The sequence below is a fragment of the Cryptomeria japonica genome, chromosome 3, assembly GCF_030272615.1.
Source record: "Cryptomeria japonica chromosome 3, Sugi_1.0, whole genome shotgun sequence".
Classification (NCBI taxonomy): domain Eukaryota; kingdom Viridiplantae; phylum Streptophyta; class Pinopsida; order Cupressales; family Cupressaceae; genus Cryptomeria; species Cryptomeria japonica.
The window spans coordinates 930,620,351-930,641,436 of NC_081407.1; positions in this window are offsets into that span (position 1 = coordinate 930,620,351).

A 21,086-nucleotide genomic window follows, 5' to 3' on the forward strand; every position below is an offset into this window, starting at 1 on the left:
AGCAAGAATGATGAATCACCGGTGGTAGATCACTCTGTACAGATCCATGATAGGAAGTCTATTGTATCTAACTACTTCAAGACTGGATATAGTTTAGACAGTATGCATGGTGGCTAGATTCCAAGCTGCACCAAAGCAGTCACATATGAATGTTGTTAACAAAATTTTTAGGTACCTACAAGGGACACTCAACTATGGTTTTTGGTATCCTAAACAAGGAGATTTTATCTTGGAAGCATACACTGATGTTGATTGGGCAAGTTGTATTGATGATCAGAAGAGCACAAGTGGTGGTGAATTATTTCTAGGTGGTTGGTTGGTCTCATGGCATAGCAAGAAGCAAGACTCAGTCTCTCTATCTACTACTAAAGATTAATACATTATTGTTGCTGCATGCTGCTCTCAGGTGCTTTGGATGAAGCAGACTCTCAAAGACATACAGGTGGACATCACTGATCCTATTCTCATCTGGTGTGATAATTCAAGTGCAATCAACATAGAAAGAATCCAATCATGCATTACAAAACAAAGGACATTGCTATCAAGTATCACTTTCTTAGAGAGAAGGTTGAAAGACAGGAGGTAAGGATGGATTATGTTCCTATTGGCGAACAAGTAGTAGACATTTTCACCAAACCATTATCGATAAGCACTTTTGAGTATCCCTAACACAAGTTGGGAGTTGTGTCACCTGTCTAGGAAGGCTTTATATGGTTCAGGGCAAGATGATAGTGGTCAAAGGGGGAGCTTGGTATGGATCAAAGTGGGAGTGAATAGTACCCTTTGTCATTGTGTCAAAGGGGGAGAAATGTATCGGTATTGAGTGTCTTGCAAGAAGTTGACATTAATGCCAAAGGGGGAGATTATTGGCATTTTGGCATTAAGTTGTCACTGATGTCAACTGGCATGTTGGATATTCACATGAGTGTGAGCAGACAGAATGAAGGCTTACCAGTAAGGCATAAACTGGTCTGAAGGATAGATGCTTGTTTATGATGAAGAGGCAGAATGTTAAAGTTTTCACAAACCAGTGGAGGTGAAGATGTGTTACCAGTATAGTGTGCACTACTGGTTGATAAAATAATAAGGCCTTATCAGTAAAGGCATGTATCGGTATAAGTTTTCTGAATGTTCAAGTTTGAACCGACTGTGTGTCAATGAGTAGACTGATTGACCATGGTGATGACATGTGGAGCCAAGGTGGCAAATAGGTAGAGGCTAACAAAAACATCATTGACACAGTTGGTGAAACTGTCTATCGATATAAATGAAACAACCACAAATCATGGGATTGTAACTGACCATTGCAGCTCGAGGAAGAAATAATGACAGAGGAAAATCAGGGAGTATTTGGCGCCTAGATCAATACAAAGGAAATCCAATTCAGGAAGACCTCGAAAAGGAAATAGCTGAAGTGTTTTATGTGTTGATGGATTTCAAGGCAAGAGATCTTGTTCAAGATTTCTATTTTTAGCAAATATGCATTGAATAATGGAAACCATGTACAAATGTATCCTTGAAGGACAGGTGATCGATCCAAGAATGGTTGGATCAGATCTCATGAAGAATTTGTTGAGAAGAGGAAACCCTAACTGCTTCAAAGTTTGAATCGCTTTCTGGCAGGAACTCATGGGATAAAAGAGGAGAGCTCAAGACAAAGTAGATTAATATTGTGGAGAAGAGGAAGAGAAAAGAGAGAGTTAGTGAAAGAGAAGAATTATTAGCCTTAGAAATAGTTCTAAGAAAGTTGCAGTGTATGTGAGCAAGCATAGTGGTGAGAGGATTCTAGTAGCATAACTATAGTTTTGCATTTAAGCCAAACTAGCAAGGAGTGGCTGAGCAGGCAGCATCTAAGTGTGACACAATTTGTTGAGAGACTATGTGTGTGTGTGAGAAAAGATTGTCAACCGGCAATGAGTTATTTGATCAGAGAGTTGCAGAATTCATTTGCAACAAGAAGCCTTAATTGTATTCAAATAGTATTTCAATATACATCATCAATTTGAAGCTTGGTGTAGGGGTTTGTGCTCCTTATCTTGGTGCCCTAAATCTTTAAAATTTTGTGTTTTACCTATGAGGCTGGATTGGAGCAGTAGTCTCTAGTAGCTTTTCTCATCGAGGTTTTTCCCACATTGGGTTTTCCTCGTAAATCTAGTGTTGAAAGTTACATTTGTGTGAATGATCTCTTTGGCCTTCTTTCTTATTCTACCAGTTTGATTGTTTAGTGCTTAAGTGAATAATTGATGTTCTGAAGTTTATTTGAAAGTAAAAAAATTTAGGAACTAGTGATTCACCCCCTCTCAGTGGTACTTTGTGTTCAACATTTATTGTATTATCTTTTAGGTGGCCGACCTAATTATTTAGGTCCTCGATTGGTATAAATATGATGTAAGATCTTTTTGTAGATCATGGGTTGATGGAAAAAGGTTATGGGATGATATGTGTGTGAATAATTTTGTAATCATATGTAGAAGGTTTGGTCAATCATAGGTGATCGAATTAGGTTTGCAAGAGAGGTTTAAGGCCTCTAGTATTGAGCTTAACTAAAACTACACTCAGACATAGGAGATGCTATACTTGCAGTTCACTCTTCTTTTCAGATTGTAGTCTGATGTTTATGAAGTTAGTGAGGCTCCTTTTTGTGATGAGCAGTGCGATCTAGACTGTTGACCTTCCTGCATGTGCAGGCCCCTCATATTGTAATCACATACTTGTTGTAGACGTATTATCTGGTTGTGGGTAGGCTTCCCACTGTGGTTTTTCCCTTTACTAGGTTTTCCACAAACAAATATTGGTGTCATGTATTATAGATGGATGGTAATTGTTTTATGATTTATGTTTATGTTTAAATTATTTATCAATCATTCTGGTATTTAGTTTATGCATTCCGATATTAAGTTTATGTGTTCTGGTAATAAGCATTTAAATGCTTAAAGTTCTATAATTTGGTGACAACTGATTCCCCCCCCCCTTTCTTAGTTGTCCTCTCTTTATCTGAGCTATCTAACAATTCGTATCAAATCTTGGTCCTCTCTGTAGAAGCTTAACCACTTGAGGAAGATCCTATAGCATCTAGTAGTTCAAGTTCATCTACTGGTGTTTTCCAGAGAGAAATTCCTAGGCTTGATGGGATAAATTACAAGGTATGGAAGATTCAGATGGAGACTCATCTAAGATGTCTTGGAAAGGAGATTTGGGAGATCACTGAGAGTGGTGTTACATTATTTAATCCAGTATTTGGTAATCCTCCTCCGGCTGGTCTGGATAAAGAGCTTGAGAATGATTGTAGAGCTAGAGAAGCCCTTTTGTGTGCACTTTCTGATCAACAAATTGTGGGACTAATTGACAAATCAACTGCAAAGGCTATATGGGACAAATTTGAGACTCTGAATGAAGGTTAACCTCCTATTAAAATTGCTAAACTTGATGGTTACTGGGTAAGGTATGAAAATATAAAGATGGAAGAAGATGAAAGGATTACTTCTTTTATGGAGAGACTTAATGAGATTATTTTGGGAATTCAATGTTGTGGTGGATCTATGAGCAAAGATGAAATAGTTTCCATAGTACTAAGAGCTTTGCCATCGCTTACAAGATGAAGGCTACTACAATTAATGAGCTTAGAACTATAACAAACACCTCTGTTAGTAGGGATACCTTGGTTTGGAAATTATCTTCTTTTGAGCTTGAGGAATTTGGACATTCTAGAGCTGTTAAATTTGAACATGCTTTTCATGCATCTACATCATCTATGGGCAAGAGTGATTGGAAAACTTTATATGCAAAGGAAATAGAGGATATGAAGAAAGCAGATGATGAGTTTGAGAAAATTGAAGCCTTCTTTTCTAGAAGAGTGCCTAAAGGACCAAAAGGAAGTAAGTATGAAGGAAAACTACCTTTTAAATGCTTTGCATGTAATAAGATAGGTCATTTTGCATCTAGATATCCTGAAAGGAATTCAAGATTTGAAGAAAGATCTAGAAGATCTTTTAGGCCTAACCATGATTATCAAAAGAATCATAAGTACATGGAAAACAAAGACAAATAATTCTACTATGTAGATGAGGAAGGTGTGACTGATTTTGATGATGAATCGGCACAAGATTCAACTAGTGGATCTGGCAATGGAAAATAGTGGGTATTTTTGGCTATCAAGGAAGATGATCTGGTACCTGAAGAGAAGTTCATTGTTGACTAAATTGAAGACAAGGATGAATGGGTAATTGATAGTGGATGTTCACATCATATGACTAGAGATAAAAGGAAGTTCTTATCTATGCAAGAATTTGATGGTGGTCTAGTTAGATTTGGAGATGACAAAGCATGTATGATCAAGGGAAAAAGAACAATATCATTGGACAGTAAGCATAACACTGATAATCTTTATTATGTTGAAGGTTTAAGGCATAACCTTTTGAGTATAGGAAAATTGGTGGATAAGGGATTTCAGTTACAATTCAAGAATGGAAAATGCAAGATTATGAACAGATCTGGTTTCAAAATTACAACTAGTACACAAACTAAAGGTAATATCTTTCATTTGAACTATGGTGAGAAGACATGTTTGATTGCACAAATTGATGAGAGTTGGCTATGGAATAAGAGGTTGTGTCATGTGAATTTTGATTGCATTATGAATATCAGTTCTACTATGGCAGTTAGAGATATACCTGTAGCTAGGAAATAGGAAATCATCAAAGCATTATAAAAACTAATCTAGCTCAATCATGAAAGCTTAAATGCAATGATCTATCCTAAACACACTCAATAAAGACATAAAGACAAAACATTCAAAACTAAATACTATGCAAACCAAACGTAGATATGAATGCTTCCTTCATGCGGCTCCATTGTTCTTCTTTCCTCTCCAAATAGCCTTTGTTTGTGGATCTCACCTTCAAGTGCATACACATGAGATGAAAGAAAATAGACAAGATTGTGGCGCAAGAGTACTCGAAATGTGATTGTTTTGACAAAGCGATTATTTCGACAAAGTAATTACCCTTGATTGAAGAAAAATCATCCAATTTATAGAAAAATTGGAGAAAAGATCAAATTAGCATGAAATGGATATTAGAAGCAATTGATTTCAAAATGGGAAAAATGAGTGGAAAGAAGAAGGTTATGACACCTTCTATGTCATGAATTATGACATATTGCTAATGCAAAGCTTAGAGAACTAGAACCTTATGACATCTTGCTATGTCAAGAGTATGACGCATGAAGCACAAAACTAGGGAGAACTAGAGACAAGTTAATTAGGTGGAAATTAAAATTAGGAAATTAGAAAATAGGTGGAAATTAGGAATTAGGAAATTTAGAAAATTAGAAAAATTAGAAAATAGGAAAATTAGAAATGATGAAATTAGGAATTTAGTGAATTAATTAATAATTTCTCATTTATTAATAATTCACAAAGAGGGAATTTTGGGAAATTAGGTAAATTAATTAATAATTTGTCATTTATTAATTAATTCACAAAAAGAGGAATAATTAGTTAACCAATTACATTAAACATTTAATTGTGACACTTCATAGGATAAATAAATAAATTAATTTAACCTAGAGGAAGAAAATGGAGAGAAAATGACAAACAAGGTTAAATGAATAAATCATAAAACCATAGAAGATAAATTAGAAATGCAAGGATGACAATTAGGTCTTGATGTAAAATTGGCTTGATGTCGATTCGATCATGATTTTGAATTGATAAATGATCAATGTGATAAATGATTTGATTGATAAATGTGCCAATTGATGAGGAACAATGACAAATTGATCCAAAATGACAAAATTGACAAGAGGACAAGGATCGACGGCAAACTAGATTGCAAGATGACAAGATTAAAAATGACCACGATCGATGATGAATCGATCACAAAATGACAAGATTGAACATGACAACGATCGATGACAAATCGATCACAAAATGACAAGATTGATAAGAGGACAAAACCCTAATTAGGATTGATGATGTCAAGAATGATGACAAATGAGCACACACATTGATGGGATAGGATAAAAACAATCAAAATCATGACTGGAGAGTGTTGTCGACAAGACCAAATTTGAGAGCGAGATGATTGAAGAATGCAGAAGAAAGACTCGATGCTCACAAATGATAAAGACCAAGTGCGCAACATGGAAGAAATGTTAATGTGATGCAAAAACCTAAAATGAGGCAATGCGCAAATGTTAAAGTATGACTCCGCAAGCGTTGACTATTTTTAGGTGTCTACATTTTTCCCCTCTTTGAGACAATGCGATTCTAAGCGTTGTTTCAAAGAACTTAATGAAAATGCCCCAGACAATAATAATGACATATGCATGCCCCCTCAAGGAATTGGCCGGAAACATGTAGAAAAGAGGCCAATTTATCGATAAAAATGATAGGATCGAATAGACTAACAATCAGAGATCGGATGCATGAAGGACAAGCAATTTAAGGTGCACAAGACCGCGACCAACATAAGATGGAGAGGGTGCACATCCATCTATGCACTGACAAAGATCTATAAATGGGACCAAGAAGGTGAAAAGAGCTCATTTGCACTAGCCAAAGAGGAGAATTTATTGCTCTAGACAAGGACATTTACAAAGAGATGGCGAACATTCCAATGGCGGAACACCTCAGAGAATGTGTACACACATTCAGATGACCGGACGATGCAGGAGTAGCAGTATGTATCTCAAAAACCCATATTTTCAATTTTATGAATTTAACTTGCTTGCGAGACATTGTGGGGCCCACAGGGAGCACAGAAACAGACTTCTGCACTTGTGTGAGGTCTTCTATGCTTGTGTAGGGTACACAGGCATAGGTTACATGACACAGGCATAGGTTCTTTGACACAGGCACAGTTTTGCATTAGAAACCCTAATTCTGGTCAAAACAACATGCAAATGATCCAGAAAGGGGGGATAAGGGTAGGATAGGTCAGATTAGATGAAAAACACCCTAACTTGGACATGAAAATGAGGAAATGCAACCCATAGGAGCAAACTCTACAACTGACAAAATATGCCCCTGTTGTGATGCAGAGTCGACAGTATCCATTGATCACGCGAGAGAACCGACCAGATTGCTTCATGCTATGACATAGACTGAGGAGCACAGACAGAGATACCTTAGCAGGACTGGGGATATACTATGTTACAATCATGCCTGAGATTAGGGCAAACATAGGACTGCTTACCGCATTAGCAGAGTGATGGCATTCGGAGACCTCCTCGTTCCATCTGGCAATTGGAGAGGTGACAGTGACACTGGAGGACATATGGCGTATCCTCCGCATTTCGATTCATGGGGAGATGATAGAATATGACCCAGTGACAGGGAGAGATGCGTTGTGCAGATTATTTGAGTGTGACGCAAATGATCTAGATATCGTAGAGAGGGAGATCAACTGGGAGACCATGGCATCAGAGTATGATTGACGATATGTGGAGATAGCAGTGGTGATAGCATGCCTACTAGCAGGAGACAGATGAGGACATGGATTCCCTATTGGATGGGGAAGAGTGCTAGAGAAGATGGCGATAGAGAAGATAGTGTACGCATGGGGACCATGTGTATTGGCTATGCTATATTTTCAGTTGCATCAGATAGCATATCAGGGAGTGTAGACTTTGAGCTGTGGAGTCACATTGCTACAGGTATGGGCATTTGAGCACATAGCCATATGTCGACTGATTATAGAGAGATAGGTAGTACCACATCGACCATATGTGTACTACTATGGGGGAGCACTGAGACAGGGTCCTTTTGGATACATATTATATTGGCAACACGAGATAGATAGAATGAGAGAGTTCATATGGAGGCCATATCATGATTGTCCGGGATGGTCAGATGGTAGTGATGAGCTACCATATTGTAGACAGGAGAGGTACCAGATTGGGCGACCAGTGAATCACCAGAGAGTGATTAAGTTGTACCTGCTAGAGAGAGTCAGACGACAGTTTGGAGAGAGGCAGGATGTACCTAGGAGGACTGCACACTTTGCCTGATCTCATAGAGAGACGAGTCAGTGGGGGAGTATGATTCAGCCACACATAGCATATGCTGACTTTTCACAACTACAACAGAGATAGTGGGATTGGAAATCAGATGTGGAGGACGTCGGGATGACAGATGAGTATGAGAGATGGTTTGCACAACTATGGCCAGTGCCATTGATAGATCCAGATACTCTAGTACTGAGGCGACTGAAGGACTTCCCACTCACAGGAGAGGAGGAGGGAGATGATGAGGACAAGGAGGATGAGGGCAGGGATGAGGGTGATGGGGATGATGAGGATGGAGATGAGGATGAGCCAGATTCAGGCGAGCAGGAGGCATTGCAGGATATACCCATAGAGCCGGAGACAACAAGGATAGAGGAGATGGAGATGTGCAGGGCTATCATAGCGAGTCAGCAGGATCACATTGCGACATTAGAGAGATAGCAGGATCAGTTCAGAGTGGAGATAGCCAGACTCACAGTGGCTCGAGATGTAGCAATTGCTCAGGCACAACGAGAGGAACAGAGAGTCACTGAGTATATTGGGTCAATTCAGGATGCCAGTGCATGCGAGATGGCACAGATGTTGGTAGAGACTGGAGAGGAGATATGCCATTGGAGGACACTATATGAGAGTGTAGTTCCACCAGAGCAAAGAGCAGCTTCATATCGGGCACGATCGAGGACAGAGAGCAGGGCACGCTCTCAGAGGTCATTGAGCAGCATGGGGGTGAGTGGACCTATGAGACCACCACAGCTAGGACCAGGAGGGACATCATCCATGAGACATGGCAGGGATGAGGAGGATAGAGGGAGCACCCAGTGACAGAGGCACGTACTCCTGATGACAGGGACAGATGGACATTATGTAGTTTGACATTTTGTAGTCAGCCTGCGGGTCATACTAAGGACAGACAGTCCAATTTTGTACTCCGATATTATTGATGATATATGATATGCATCGATATGATGAGATGCAATGTGTTATGACATATGTTATTTTCCATGTATGGATGACTTATGCACTGTTTATGTACCATTGTGGAACATGTATGGATGTATTTTTTTTATGTGTTTTTGATGCAGTTATAATATGAAATGGATAAAATGCTTGATATGATGCTTGGTGTAATACAAATGTACTAACCAAATGGATGCAGGATGCAGCATATGTGTGTGGAGATCAGAGAATGAGATTGAACTGACTATCTGAACTGACAGAAGAAATGTTAGTAAGAAGAAAATGAGACAAAGAAGAGTTAGAGACGAAGAAAAACTTGCTTTCAGTAATGCACTTTGTAGGTGAGAACCTTTATTTTAATGTAGCAAAATGGATGCATAGCATAATGGCATTGAAGGCCAGAGTTGAAATGCAACCCTTTTTGCAAAAGACAGACACATCACAGGCAACAACAATCACAACAAAAAGAAAGGGACCATGAACCATCCCGATCACTCTAAATCACTCAGTGACATCATCGAGCAACATAGGAACATGATCGAAGCCAAAGATAAATTAGTAAAAAGATAAGATGCACAAATTCCAACAAGTCAAACAAACATCTTGATCTTCATTGTCAAAAGTTGAAAGTGCTGATAGGATGATCATGCTATCTAGTTTCAGGACATGCGGTACCCCGTCTAAGACAGGACATAGTCTGGTTTCGAGTATACCACACCCTGTATAAGACCCATGATATTAGTGACAAGGACAAATAAATTTGCGGTTGAGTGATATGACAAGTGCGATCAGTTTGAATGTCTGGTTTGATTGAAAAGCTCATCTGTTTAAGCATGATTTCATTAAAGCACAGTGTATGATTGCGTGTCGTTGGAGGGATGCTCAGTGATCTATCTATGCACAAAGGGGATATTTATTGCAAAATGCTTGTTTTTTGTTTTTGGTTTTTTTTTGAGATTTTTTTTTTTACAATTTTTTTTGTGTTCATTTTGTTAGGACTTTATATGATTTTTAGGGATTTTTTCAAGACATTTTTCAATTTTTATGATCTTTTTCAGGACATTTTTCAATTTTTTTTTACGATTTTGCCTCCAGTGTCTAGCAAGGCAAGGAATATGACAGGTGAATAAATAGGCTTTTTGAAATGCTGGTGGATAGAGGGAAGACAAAGGTCTTTTATCATGGAGACAATGCAGATGCAATTTTCAAGGGCTATTGCATGATGGGACAAGAGACTGGATATGACAATGTAAGGCAATAACATGGCATGAGGGAATTGTCAAGAGGTTTTTGAAACCATGTTTAAATTTTGCATCCTTATGTTAGATCAAGATCAAGGAATGAAAAAGAGTGTATGGATAGTGATAAGATATGGATAGGATAAGAAAGACCAAGAATGGATAAGGGACATGGACTGAAGGTCAGGATAGGATACGGGATAGTGGCAGAAAGTTGTAATAAGCTAGGGAATATGGATGAAAGGTTATAATAAGCAAATGGATAAATGACCAAAATCTATGATAGACTGAAAGCTACAAACAAGATGCATGATGCTCATGAAGATCGTCAACCTTGTCATGATCAAAGGTGGAAAGGGAAACTGGACATGAGGGACAATAGGATATGAAGGGTAATGACAGGGGTTCGATAGGATAGTGAAGGGCAATAAGATATGAAGGAGGAAACCTACCCCCAAGTATGGTATGCAAGAAGTTCATAGATTATGCATGATGCCTATTTGCCAGGTTTTCATCATGGTACTTGCCCAAGGCACATGTTTGCAAGGTTTTCACCAGTGGACGAATTATTTTTGCTTTACTTTTTTCTTTTGTCTTTTTTTTCTTTTTTTCACTTTTTTGATTTTTTTGTATTTTTGAGCTTTTGATTTTTTTTTTTTGTATTTTGACTTTTTCAATAGAAGATGGACACATGATAGGGGATGGAAGAAGGACTCAAGCATCTTTTTGTTTGGATAGTAACCTTGAAAAAAATGGACCATGACCTTTAAAAGTATGCTCAAAGACGTTGGTAGGATAAGGACATGGAAAAAGAGATGAAACTAAGGCAAGGATTTATGTAAAGGATTGGATCAAAGGGATCGAAGGATGGAAAATATGCATTGGATAATGGATAGGGTATTGGAAGAATTGGGCTTTAGTGGATGGAAATTAAGGCAAGATCGACATTGGCACACACCTTGAGGGGTGATGGACTGATGGAGGAAAAATGTATTTTGGATATTGAGATTTTGAGGAAGGAAAGGCTATGGATTTTGGGACATAAGGGCCCAAAATGGATGAAGAAGGTGATGGAGGAATAGATTTGAGAGGTTTGGATGGAGGAATAGCAATTTTGGATGCCAAGTTGGATGTTTCTTTAGGCTTTTGTGCTTCAAGGAGACGCTTAGGGATCCACATGGTTTTTGATTTTTCATGCTTTTGTGGTTCCTTGGAGTGCATTGCTTGCACAAGGGATTTAGGAACCCATATAGATTTTAAATTTTGTTTTTGAGCAATGGGCCTTTGTGGCCTTTTGGATTTTTCCTTTTCTTTATAGATCATATTTTTCTTTGTTTTGACATGTTGATTATATTGGACATGTTGATCCTTGAATACATGTGGATTTTTAGACTTATGACTTTTATACTTGGCATCCAAATTGCTTGGAGGGGGAAATGAATGCATGGATGGACATGAATGCAATGGAGTTCATTTGGATGGATGAAATTTACTCAAGGATGTGTGCTTTTGCTGACCTTGCATGGAGGATGAAGGAATATAAGGACCTAAGATGGATGGCAAGTATGATGGGGAAGGTGTATGTTTTGATTTTGAAAGGATGTTGGATTTAGCAGGGGTACCCATGTCATGAGGAATTTCACTGAGGCCATGACCCTTAATATTTTCTTTAACATGAAGGGATTCTTGCTTATGAAGATCTACTCCTTTGCCTTTATGAATATCTTGACTTGTAGGATACTCTTTTCTTTGGGAAGAAGACGCGAGTCCATTATGAGGTGGATATGATATGAGAGAAATAATGAGATCTTGAAGTGGATCAGATTGCACCAAAGTGGAAGAACCCATTATGCATGTCGAGGGTTCATGAAAATTTTGCACTGACACGTTAGAATCATGAGGGGGATTAGGATCATGAGGGGGACTAGGATTGTGTAGTGGACATGGTTCAATGACAGGCTCTTCAAGAGATGGAATGGGAGAAATAATGGGATCATCAAAAGAAATGAGACCTTGGAGTGGATATGCTGGATTAGGACAAGGAGATGGAGGAACAAAAGGATCTTGTGGAGGATTTAAAGGAATGATAGGGTCTTGTGTTGGAAATGAATTTGGAAGGATACTTTGATCTTGACAAGGAGGAAGATCATTGGATTCCTCTTTAAAATTGCTTTTGCTCTTGACTTTTAATGGGATCATCGGAAAGGATGGAAGGGATATCTGGAATGTCAATGGGATTTGAAAGGACATTTTTTTAATGAAATGGAAGGGGATCATTTGGGATTGGATGGACTGGCATATCCTGATCTTCCTCAAGGAATGGAGTGTCAATAGGACTTTGGATAGGATGGACAAGAATAGGGGAATCATCATGAGTGTCTGGGAACATGGGGTCCTGGTCAACAATTGGATGGGATGATAAGGTTTTGAGATTGTGATCTTGATCTATTTCAAGACACGTTTCTTCATGCTCTAAATTATCCTCTTGACATGAGGTTGGAATTTGGATATGCATGGAGGATTTTGGCAAGGGCTCAATGTTTTGGGATGAAGGAAATGCACTTTGAACATTTGTGATGGATTCTGACAAGGAATAAATGCTTGAACATGAGGAAGAGGGACTTCGAATAGGGTCCTCTAAAATAGGTAATGGCAATAAAGTGCATGGTGGCATTGGGTCTTGTATTTTTGAAACATGACAAGGATGTGCATCATGAATTGGATTATCTTGGAAATCAATTATGGATAGCCCTTGGATAATTTCATCCTTGGGTGTATTGTTTGATGAGGACAATATGGAAGGTTCTTGTGAAACTTCTAGAGGTGTAGGGATAGATGCCACTGGAGAGTCAATTTGTTTGCAAGGGGATGAGGTATTGCTAGACATAAGTGTATTATCTTGATCTTCCTCAATAAACTCACTTGGTAATTTCCTTAAGAGCATTGCAATAAAGCCACCTTTCTTTCGAGGTTTTGACATGATTGGATCTAGAATTTGAACTTGTTTTTAGTTTGATGTCATGTTTTGATATTGGACTTGGTTCAATTGTTTCGACATGTTTGAAACTTGGGTTGGTGTGTGCTGCAACCTTTGTTTTTGAATGTTTGGTTGTGGTTGTTGACATTGATATTCCACCATTGGTTCAATCATTTGTGGACATTGTATAGTTGGTTGGACATATTGTTGAAATTGGACCATTGGTTGTATTGGTTGTATATGTTGAACAATTGGTTGTATTGGTTGAAAATCTGATTGATAGTAAACACCTTCTTGTTCTTGTTGTGGAGGCACATAATGTTGTTGTCTCTTTTCTTGAAATTGTTTCATCATCTCTATTTGTGAGAGGAGAGCTGGTATGTCTGATCATTCAAGAAGAGATCTTACATCAATTGACTCAATCTTTGGATTTCAACCTGGAAATTTTTGAAACATTTTGGACATTTGTGATCTATTCTTCTCAATGTTTTTCACTCTTTGTTCCAATATCTCATTTTCTTGAGCTAGTTTCTCCTCTAATTTTTGTATTTGGAGACTTGTTTCATCATAAAAAGTTTGATCGATATTGCCTTGTTGTTGGGTTGGATATAATTGTGATTGCCTTGGATTAAAATTTGATTGCATTATCAGTTGATATGTCAAACTTTGTTGCATCATTGGTGCTTGGAACCTTGTTTCAATAGACATGTCACTATGCAAATGCAATATTTTTGGAATTTTTCAAGGATAATGTATGATATGCAACTAAATGCAAACTAAATAAATGAAGATGCAATATATGACAAGAGTGAAACCTATGTTTTTGGTTGTTTTTGAAGATTTTGACAAACTTATGAATGCAAATCTAAAGACTCAACCTTGGGAAGTTGAAATGAAGCCAAGACCTCAAAGGACAAAAGGACCAAGTGACAAAAGGACAAAATGCCAATGTCTCCCCTAATATGCTTGGATACTAAGCTAGGTTTGACGAAATGACATTGATGACAAAAGGACAAAAGGTTTGATAAGGTCTAGACTTCCTAACAATGACTTTAGGGTTTATCAAAGATTTGCATTACTCAAATATGACAAAACCTAGTTTTGGCACTATATGCAAAGGGACAGTTACTATGCAAATGACCCTAATATGATATGATAATAACCTAAACTTAATGAAGAGACTTAGGGTATGCAAAGTATGACAATGGTATTACTCTAATGCAAGAGGACACATACAAATGGATGACCCTTATTGATATGCAAAGGAGTATGACTTAGGTGAAACCTAACCTTGGTACTTGATAAATGACTTTGCAACATGCAACCTAGGATGAACCTAAATCTAAGTGACATGAATGTTGAGGCAAGATTTTGAACAATGTTTGACAACCATGTTTGAAGGTGTTTTGAACTTTTTTGGATGAAATGTTCTTGTGTTTAACCTTGTTTTGAATCAATTTGTCTTGAGATGCAATTCAGCTTTTGACAAGCAAAGAATACAAGATATTTTGACTTAGACTCAAGACAATCATGCTCATTAACACATTTCTTATGGTAGGCAAGGACAGTAGGTACTTGAGAGGTAGACTCGTTATGGGATTCAAGGAGAATACATAGATGCTTGACCCCACGGCTCCCCTCCACGACACTCACTTCTCAGGGCAGCCAAGCATCAATCCCCATGGAAATCTCCCCATGGTGAACTTAGTATCTCTTCCAAGTATCTGAACTTTTCCTTCTCAAGCAACTAGAAGGGTTTTTGGCCTCTAAAAACAAGGTGTTTAGTAAGGATTTCTGTTAAGTGTTACTCTTTGATGTCATGCAAGTGTGATTGAGACATTAAGCCCATCAAGATACCAAAAAAATGTAGTCATGCAAGCATGATTTAGACCATGAGGTCCTACTTAGATGTTGATATGAGAAAGAGTTCAAGGGTCATCACTTCCCAAGTAACTGCAATTCCCACGTAACCCTTCCTTCAAAGCTTTCACCCATCAGGTATTTGTTTATAGTGAGTTAGAATGCCAAGGTATTCTAGCCGTACTCACTTTGGGTCATTCCCTTCTCACGATTATCACTTGCTTGCAAAAGAAAAATGGTCGAGAAGGCAGGCCCTCTAAAGGTGACACACAATCAAAGACATGACCATGTTATCGAAGATCTGGATTTCTGATCACCCTAAGAAGGATGAGAGCATACTCTCCTACTCCAATGTCACACTCAACAAACAAAGGCAAAACATGTTCATTCCAACCTATTTAGAAATCACTAGGTGCCTAAAAATTAATTGCAAACACCAAGTTTAGTTGTTTCTCCAACGCAACCTGCAAAACCCAAGTTAGAAGTTTGAGGTGTTTATTCTTTGACTATCGATTCTGCATAAAACATGTTAGTAGTTTCATTTTTTGTCTTTACCATGTGTATGCCAAGATGCTACATAGATAATTAGTACCAAAAACCAAAAAACAAAAAACAGAATGCAAAAACAAAACAAATTTCAAGTAAAACACTGCATTTTTACCTTTGTTTCTAGACTTTACACAAGCACAAAAGTCATGACATAGGTGCAAAAGTCATGACATAGCTGCAGAATGTCTTTAAAACAAGTTCAAAATGCTTAACATAGGCGCAAGTTGTCTCACATAGGCGCAAAAGTCCCCAGAAAGCCCTGCACTACACTGTTTTTGGTTTTTTTGACCTGCAAATCACCTCAAAAGCACTCAAAAACACAGTTAAGGGGTTAGATGGTTAGTGTTCATGTCGGGTTCACCAATTAATGTAGCTAGGAAATAGGAAATCATCAAAGCATTATAAAAACTAATCTTACTCAATCATGAAAGCTTAAATGCAATGATCTATCCTAAACACACTCAATAAAGACATAAAGACAAAACATTCAAAACTAAATACTATGCAAACCAAATGTAGATATGAATGCTTCCTTCATGCAGCTCCATTGTTCTTCTTTCCTCTCCAAATAGCCTTTGTTTGTGGATCTCACCTTCAAGTGCATACACATGAGATGAAAGCAAATAGACAAGATTATGGCGCAAGAGTACTTGAAATGTGATTGTTTTGACAAAGCGATTATTTCGACAAAGTAATTACCCTTGATTGAAGAAAAATCATCCAATTTATAGAAAAATTGGAGAAAAGATCAAATTAGCATAAAATGGATATTAGAAGCAATTGATTTCAAAATGGGAAAAATGAGTGGAAAGAAGAAGGTTATGACACCTTCTATGTCATGAATTATGACATATTGCTAATGCAAAGCTTAAAGAACTAGAACCTTATGACATCTTGCTATGTCAAGAGTATGACACATGAAGCACAAAACTAGGGAGAACTAGAGACAAGTTAATTAGGTGGAAATTAAAATTAGGAAATTAGAAAATAGGTGGAAATTAGGAATTAGGAAATTTAGAAAATTAGAAAAATTAGAAAATAGGAAAATTAGAAATGATGAAATTAGGAATTTAGTGAATTAATTAATAATTTCTCATTTATTAATAATTCACAAAGAGGGAATTTTGGGAAATTAGGTAAATTAATTAATAATTTGTCATTTATTAATTAATTCACAAAAAGAGGAATAATTAGTTAACCAATTACATTAAACATTTAATTGTGACACTTCATAGGATAAATAAATAAATTAATTTAACCTAGAGGAAGAAAATGGAGAGAAAATGACAAACAAGGTTAAATGAATAAATTATAAAACCATAGAAGATAAATTAGAAATGCAAGGATGACAATTAGGTCTTGATGTAAAATTGGCTTGATGTCGATTCGATCATGATTTTGAATTGATAAATGATCAATGTGATAAATGATTTGATTGATAAATGTGCCAATTGACGAGGAACAATGACAAATTGATCCAAAATGACAAAATTGACAAGAGGACAAGGATCGACGGCAAACTAGATTGCAAGATGACAAGATTAAAAATGACCACGATCGATGACGAATCGATTGCAAAATGACAAGATTGAACATGACAACGATCGATGACAAATCGATCACAAAATGACAAGATTGATAAGAGGAGAAAACCCTAATTAGGATTGACGATGTCCAGAATGATGACAAATGAGCACACACATTGATGTGATAGGATAAAATGGATCAAAATCATGACTGGATAGCGTTGTCGACAAGACCAAATTTGAGAGCGAGATGATTGAAGAATGCAGAAGAAAGACTCGATGTTCGCAAATGATAAAGACCAAGTGCGCAACATGGAAGAAATGTTAATGTGATGCAAAAACCTAAAATGAGGCAATGCACAAATGTTAAAGTATGACTCCGCAAGCGTTGACCATTTTTAGGTGTCTACAATACCTGAGATTGTAAAGCCCTATAATCTGGTATGTAAGGAATGTCAAATGGAAAAGCAAGTCAAAATTTCTTTTAAGAGTATATAAGATAAATCTAATGATGTTCTTGATCTTATTCATACTGGTTTGTGTGGTCCTGCTAGAATCAAAAGTTTTCAAGGTGATAAATATTTCATGCTAATCATTGATGATTATTCTAGAATGATGAGGGTTACTTTTCTAAAGGAGAAGTCTTAATAATTTTCAAAGTTTAATATCTTCAAAGCTAAAGTTGAGACAAAGACAGGATTAAAGATTAAATGTTTAAGGTCAAATCAAGGTGGAGAATTCACATCCGGTGAATTTAACAGTTATTGTGAGAAGAATGGGATAAGGAGATAGTTGTCTACACCTAAGACACCTCAACAAAATGGAGTTGTGGAAAGGAAGAAAAGAACTATCTTGGATGCAGCTAGAACCATGATGATGGAAGATAATCTACCTCATATCTATTGGAGAGAAGTTGTACGCACGATGGTATACACATTCAACAGAGTTCATATTAAAGGAGATATTGGTAAGACACCTTATGAGTTAGGGTTTGGTCATACACCAATAGTTAAGTATTTCAAAATCTTTGGTAGTAAATGCTATATCAAAAGAGATGATTCTATTGGAAAATTTGATCCTAGATGTGATGAAGGGATATTTCTTGGTTATTCTAATGAAAGAAAAGCATATAGATGTTATAAAAAAATATTACAGAGAATTGTGGAGAGCACAAATATCAAAGTGGATGAGCTGAACATAAGTCAAATTAAAACTTATGAGAGAGAATCGATAGTGTAAATGATCATAACTAAACTGATAGCACCTATACCGAAACATAATGTTGAACCAGTTACTCCAACAGTATCAAAAAATTCAACAGTAACTAAAGATCAGGACAGAGGAACAAAAAATCAGAAGACTCCTAGGTATGTACGATTGAATCATTCTCAAGATCAGATCATTGGAGACAAAAGCAAAGGAGTGATGACAAGAAGAAGGTTAGCAACTGATGAGGTATGTTTTATTTCTCAAGTTGAACCGACATCAGTAATTGAAGCTTATAAAGATGAATATTAGATGAAAGCTATGGAAGAAGATTTAGATCAGATAGAAAAGAATAAAACATGGACTTTAGTACCCCGACCTATAAATAAGTATGTTATTGGAACCAAATGGGTTTTCAGGAAAAAATTGAATGAGGATGGACATTTGTGAGGAATAAAGCTAGATTGGTTTGTAAAGGTTATTCTCAGAAGGAAGGAATTTATTATGGTGAAACCTTTGCACTGGTAGATAGGATTGAATCTACGAGATTATTTCTTGCTTACATTGCTTATAAGAATTACAAGATTTATCAAATGGATGTTAAGTGTGCATTTCTGAATAGAGATCTTGAAGAGGAAGTTTATATAGATCGACCTACTAAATTTTCACTTTTAGATGACAAAAACATGGTTTGTAGGTTACAGAAATCTTTATATGGATTCAAACAAGCCCCTAGAGCTTGGTATGCAAGACTAGATAAATATCTTTTGAAGATTGATTTCACTAAAGGTAATGCTGACAGTAATTTATATTATAAGATCACTAATGATGACATATTGATTATTGAAGTCTTTGTTGATGATATCATTTTTGGAGATGAAGATAAGTTATGTATGGAATTCTCTAACAATATGAAGAATAAATTTGAGATGTCTATGATTGGGGAGATGATATTTTTCTTAGGTTTGCAGATTACTCAAACTAATAAAGGTATTTTCATCTATCAAACTAAGTATGCTAGAGAGTTGTTGAAGAAATTTGGTATGGAAAATTGTAAACCGGTTAGTACTCCTATGGTTACAAGTGAGAAGTTAACAAAGAAAGATGCATCTACATCAATAAATCCTACTAGGTACAAATCTGTGATTGGTGGTTTATTATATCTAATTCAGACTAGACCGGATATAATGAATGCAGTTCGCATTGTATCAAGATATCAGAGTGATCTTAGAGAAAATAATGAGTGCGGTGAAAAGGAATTTTTTAGGTATTTGGAGGGAACAACTGAATATGGTTTAAGGTATCCTATAAATGATGATTTTACATTATATGCATATACAGATGCAGATTGGATTGGAGATGTTGATGACCGAAAGAGCACATCCGGTGGAGCTTTCTTTATTGGAAAGAAACTTGTTTCATGGATCGGCAAGAAGCAGTGGTGCACTTCTTTATCTACTGTTGAAGTTGAGTATGTTGTTGTTGCTACTAACTATACACAAGTTCTATGGATGTGTGGTGGTGAGAAAAGCGAGATCTGGTTATTAGGACCTAATCCCACTTTTGCCAACACATTGGGAATACAAAAGAGCCTAGGAAGATAGACCATTTTGGCTACTTCTTTTGGGAAACAAAGAGACAAGGACTATCTCTTAGGGTTTCTATTCCTCTTTTTAAAAATGATGAGAAAAACTAGGTTTTGAATGATCCACTAGGCTAGGAGATAAAGAATGAAGCATAAATGAACTCAGAATTGAACAAACCTACAGATCTAAAACTGAGATACTGAAAGCAGGAAAGGGGGAGGATTTTGGATGTGTAATTGATGTTACAAACTGAGCCAAATTGACCAGGACTAGGATGCCATGCCACTATCCATGATGATCTGATAGAAAGCTACAACTGGGAGGATGCAATTCTGATGTTCTGAGCTTCCACCTTGCCAAATTTTACCTGAAACTGGATGGATCAAGGTGGAGGACTAGCATGCCTAGAAAGGACCAAGGTGCAGGACCAGTGCTGCCAAAGAGGACCAGGGCACTCAGGAAGGAATAGGTCATAGGACTAGGGTGCCACACCCCTATCCTGCAATAGGAGTGATTTCTTCTAAAATTTAATCTTCAGGACTATGTTTGTGTACTCTATCAACCTAAAAATTGCAGCGACGATCGGATCCTGTATCTGGACCTGCAACTAAAACTAGTGTTTGGGGTGGTTATATAGGGTTTTACCTTAGTGAAACCCCCATGTTGGTGATTTCTACCTCCACAAATAATTGATAATGTACTGAAAATGTGTGTACTAGAACCTTGTGTGTATGCAAGATCCTAAATGATAAGAAACTAGAGCTACCCTACGCATGAGAGTAAACCCTAAATCTAAATATGAATATAAATGACAATTCTTCAAACCAAATATGCTAAATGATATAAATAATGAATGTAAATATGTAAATTGATGTAAAGAAGCTCATACAAAGACATGAAAATAACATGAAATCATACCAATCCCCAAGGGAGAGATATTTCCACTAGATCTCCTATTACTCTTTAATGTCTTCAAGGCTCCTAATTGATGATGAATTCTTGATGAAATGTTGTTGAATTTTATTGAAGACTCCACATAGGCTTCTATTTCACTACATAGAAGGGTCCTTGTGCTCCAAAAACCTGCTCTTAGATTCTTAGATCCGATAGATAGATAGTTCTTAGTTTCCTTCAAATGAAGAAAGAGAGCTCTTATGTATGAAACCCTAGATCTTAATTT